At 40.3% G+C, this 5,388-nt stretch overlaps 1 protein-coding gene across 1 annotated transcript in view; it reads left to right on the top strand.

Moving 5' to 3' along the window:
• LOC120034862 (protein glass-like) overlaps positions 1-5,388 on the top strand; it is a 467,553-nt gene that overhangs the window by 59,167 nt on the left and 402,998 nt on the right. The gene's annotated exons all lie outside the window — the stretch shown is intronic.

The following is a 5,388-nucleotide window of genomic DNA, read 5'->3' as shown; positions in this document are numbered from 1 at the left end:
CTTGCTTCTCGTCTCCAGCGTCTGTCCTCACATGATATTGTCTGTAAAAATGCTTCACTGATGAAGAGTGACAACCTTGTCCCTTTAGGTTGATACTGGTGTTTTATAATGAGATACGGATGGTGCCTTAATTCATGTTTACTTGACATGAAGATGTGTGTAATGTTGAACTTTTTCCAAAGTATTTTTAAATACATTTTATCAAAGCAAGGGTACAAGATTTACAGAAAATGTAGTGTTACCATAGTGAGAAAATATATTATACTTGTCAAGTATCGTTTTGTGCAATAAATGTACTGTACTTAAAAGTTAAGTACATGACCATTTTGTTGAATTTAAATACAAAATTGACTGACTGTTATTTTTGTATCATTACAGGGACTGAGTTTCCCTTATCTCAGTCAAACCAAAATATTATACTTAATTCTTGAATCAACACATGGATTTTTTTTAATTAGCTCCATATTGTTAGGTACTTGAATCACGGTGGTTGTGTCCGAATACCCAAACTGGCATCCTAGATACTAGGTCCTTTGAGTATGAGAAAAAATAAAGATTAATAGCATAGCTGTGGGAAGTAGGGGTGCTGAGGGTGCTGCAGTACCCCCTGATAAATCTAAGAAAAAAATCAAATACATTTCCACTAAATTTGTGAACTAGGCATTTGTTACTTCCTCGTTAATTACCCCAGCCCTAAACATCTTCTCACGGCCATGTTTAATAGTATGCGACATTTAGAAAATAGAGTTTACTTTAAATGCCCGAATGTCATACTCATTTTGGCACTGACAACAGCTGATCAATTAGATATGGGGACATGCTATCGAAATCAACTAATAGCGGGAAACAACGCAATCACGCATGACGCATTCCCAGTATGCAAACTAGAAGGTTCAGTAGTATGCAACATTTTGAAACTAGAGTATGGTTTAAATGCGAGGATGATATACTCATCTCAGCTCTTCATCTAGTAGAATTCGATGCACACTTTTCCACAATGCATTGGAAGCGGTGGGCTGCGAGTGATAGGCCCTAGTTCTCTTCAAGTTAGTGATGGGGGCTTAAATCAAATTGTGTCGAAAAACTATTAATTACTCTGAGCTTTTAAAAACAATGCACATTAGTGACATGCTGGTCAGCAATGAAAAGCAGCGTTTGATGTTCATATAGAAGTTTTTCCCACAATATTAATAAAATCTCTGTGGAGCAGTGGTTAGTCGCGGGTCGCCCTGTTTTTGGTGTCCCAGACGAATGTTGGTGAAATTTTATTTTATTTAACCTTCATTTAACTAGGCAAGTCAGTTAAGAATAAATTCTTATTTACAATGACAGCCTACCAAAAGGCAAAATGCCGCCTGGGATTAAAAATGTAATTAAATAAAAATATAGGACAAAACACACATCACAACAAGAGAGACAACACTGCATAAAGAGAGACCTAGGATGACAAAATAGCATGGCAGCAACACATGACAACACAGCATGGTAGCAGCACAACATGGTACAAACATTGTTGGACACAGACAACAGCAAAAAGGGCAAGAAGGTAGAGACAACAATACATCATGCAAAGCAGCCATAACTGTCAGTAAGAATGTCCATGATTGAGTCTTTGAATGAAGAGGTTGAGATAAAACTGTCCAGTTTGAGTGTTTGTCCAATTTGTAAGTCGCTCTGGATAAGAGCGTCTGCTAAATGACTTAAATGTAAATGTAAATGTTGTTGCAGCTCGTTCCAGTTGCTTACTGCAGCGAACTGAAAAGACGAGCAAACCAGGGATATGTGTGCTTTGGGGACCTTTAACAGAATGTGACTGGCAGAACAGGTGTTATATGTGGAGGATGAGGGCTGCAGTAGATATCTCAGATAGGGGGGAGTGAGGCCTAAGAGGGTTTTATAAATAACAACAACCAGTGGGTCTTGTGACGGGTATACAGAGATGACCAGTTTACAGTAGAGTATGGAGTGCAGTGATGTGTCCTATACGGAACATTGGTGGCAAATCAGATGGCCGAATGGTAAAAAACATCTAACCGCTCAAGAGCACACTTACCTGCCAATCTATAAATTATGTCTCCGTAATCTAGCAATGGTAGGACGGTCATCTGAATCAGGATTAGTTTGGCAACTGGGGTGAAAGAGGAACGATTACGATAGAGTAAACCAAGTCGAGATGTAACCTTAGCCTGCAGCTTTGATATGTGCTGAGAGAAGGACAGTGTACCGTCTAGCCATACTCCTAAGTACTTGTATGAGGTGACTACCTCAAGCTCTAAACCCTCAGAGGTAGTAATCACACCAGTGGGGAGAGGGCATTCTTACAAAACTACATGATCTTTGCTTTGGAGGTGTTCAGAACAAGGTTAAGGGCAGAGAAAACTTGTAGGACATTAGGAAATCTTAGTTGCAGAATGTTTAACACAAAATCCAGGGAGGGCCCAGCTGAGTATAAGACTGTATCATCTGCATATAAATAGATGAGAGCTTCCTACTGCCTGAGGTATGTTGTTGATGTAAATTGAGAAGAGCGTGGGGCCTAGGATCAAGCCTTGGGGTACTCCCTTGGTGACAGGCAGTGGCTGAGACAGCAGATGTTCTGACTTTATACACTACACTCTTTGAGAGAGGTAGTTCGCAAACCAGGCCAAAGACCCCTCAGAGATACCAATACTCCTTAGCCGGCCCACAAGAATGGAATGGTCTACCATATCAAAAGATTTGGCAAAGTCAATAAAAATAGCAGCACAATATTGCTTAGAATCAAGGGCAATGGTGACATCATTGAGGACCTTTAAGGTTGCAGTGACACCCATAACCTGAGCGGAAACCAGATTGCATACCAGAGAGAATACTATTGACATCAAGAAAGCCAGTCAGTTGATTATTGACAAGTTTTCCTACCCTTTTGATAAACAGGGCAAAATAAGGACTAACCGTGGCTGCCTTCCAAGCAATGGGAAGCTCCTCAGAGAGGAGAGACAGGTTAAAAAGGTCAGAGATAGGCTTGGCGATTACAGGGCCAGCAACTTTAAAGAAGAAAGGGTCTAAAGTGTAGAGAATCAGTATATAATCTAAACCGCTGTGAAATATATTTCCCATAACCACAAATATTGTTTTTTCAGCTGTTTGAAGCTGGTTTACAAAACAGAAAGTAAAATAAGAAAAAAATCAAACTTAAGAATGAGAAGCATAGAAATAGCGCACATAGAACTGATCTACCAAGTCTTAGACGTGTTTTCAATGATAATGGTGGATCTATAACTCATATTTCTATGTGCATTTGGTTGGGTCGCCCAAAAAGTTACATATTGCAGCTTAAATGTAAATGTTCCCTTCACTGTATGGAATTTACTTTTCTTTTGTACCCCCATCCAGTTAATGGTGACAATATACCTTTTGAAGCTAGTTCACCATAATAAACAAAGAGGAAGAAGTCTGCTGGACACAGAGAAGGGAAGTTAAAGGCACGCACAGACCTGATAATAGAGCTGTTGCCACTTTATAAGGTGGGGCAGAAAGAGTGTAAGGTCGGTTTTCTATGGGTCTCAGCTCATGTTGGGGCAGCAGATAAGGTAGCAAGCAGATAAGGTAGCTCTGAAGAGGGAGGAGGTAGATGTTGTGGTCCTGTTAGGGGGGGTGGAACGTATGAGCATCAAAGCAGAGGGGTTGACACAGGAGTGGCAACGTGAGTGGGAGAGAGAGGAGCTAAGAAGGCAGTTTTTCTCTATCCAGAAATCTGGAAGGGAGGTCAGTTGGTATCTGGGAGGGAAAGGAGGGATGGGGTTCTGTTGACAAGGCTGAGGTTCGGTCATTGTGGATTGGGAAGTGGGTTATTGTTAGTGGGGAAACACCCAGATAGCAAGTATGAGGAATGTGGGGAGGTAGCAGTAGTGTAAACTACTTAAGCAAAAATCATTTAAAGTACTACATAAAACGTTTTTGGGGAGTATCTGTACCTTACTATTTATATTTTTGACAACTTTTACTTCACTACATTTTCCCTGACACCCAAAAGTACTCGCTACATCTTTAAGGCTTAGCAGAACAGGACAATTGTGAAATTCATGCACTTATCAAGAGAACACATGGTCATCCCTACTGCCTATGTTCTGGCGGACTCACCAAACACACATCTTTTGTAAATAATGTCTTAGTGTTTTAAAAACATTTTAAAACAAGAAATTGTGCCGTCTGGTTTGCTTAATATAAGGAATTTATATTATACTTTAGATAAGTATATTTTAGAAATTAAATGTACTTTGATACTTAAGTATATTTAAAACCAAATACTTTTAGACTTTTACTCAAGTAATATTTTACTGGGTGCCTTTCACTTTTACTTGAGTAACTTTCCCAAACTGTTTATAGTCCCGTACCCCTTCAAACATTCAACCTCCACCTGCGTACCCCCTCTAGCACTAGGGTCAGCGCGGTCTCAAATATATTTTTTTGCCATCATTGTAAGCCTGCCACACACACACTATAAGATACATTTATTAAACATAAGAATGAGTGTGAGTTTTTGCCACAACCCGGCTCGTGGGAAGTGTCAAAGAGCTCTTATATGGCTAGGGCCCAAATAATAATCAGTAATTTTGCTCTTTATTTAGCCATCTTACATATAAAACCTTTTGGTCATCAAAATTTGTGAATAACTCACGACAGGTTAATGAGAAGGGTCTGCTGGAAAGGATGCACATAACTCTGCAATGTTGGGTTGTATTGGAGAGTCTCAGTCTTAAATCATTTTCCACACACAGTCTGTGCCTGTATTTAGTTTTCATGCTCGTGATGGCCGAGAATCCACTCTCACATAGGTACGTGGTTGCAAAGGGCATCAGTGTCTTAACAGCGCGATTTGCCAAGGCAGGATACTCTGAGCGCAGCCCAATCCAGAAATCTGGCAGTAGGTTCTGATTAAATTCAATTTTCACAGAACCGCTTGTTGCAATTTTGATGAGGCTCTCTTGTTCATATATCATTAAGTGGACTGGAGCCAGGGCATGAAAGGGACAACGAATCCAGTTGTTTGTGTCATCCGTTTCGGGAAAGTACCTGTCACGATCTTTGAAAGGAGCGGACCAAGGCGCAGCGTGCGTATAGTTCCACTTTTATTTCAAAGTAAACCTTAACAAAAACAACAAAGAATCAACAAACATCCAGTACAGAGCGCACTTAGGCACTAACTGAAAACAATATCCCACAACACAGGTGGGAACAATGGGCAACTTAAGTATGATCCCCAATTAGAGACAACGATAAACGGCTGCCTCTAATTGGGAACCATACAAATACCAACATAGAAATAGAAACGCTAGAATCCCCCCTAGTCACGCTCTGACCTATACACCATAGAGAACCCAGAGGGCTCTCTATGGTTAGGGCGTG

Source organism: Salvelinus namaycush, chromosome 42 (assembly GCF_016432855.1).
Source record: "Salvelinus namaycush isolate Seneca chromosome 42, SaNama_1.0, whole genome shotgun sequence".
NCBI lineage: Eukaryota > Metazoa > Chordata > Actinopteri > Salmoniformes > Salmonidae > Salvelinus > Salvelinus namaycush.
This window is presented reverse-complemented; position numbering and strand designations above follow the sequence as displayed.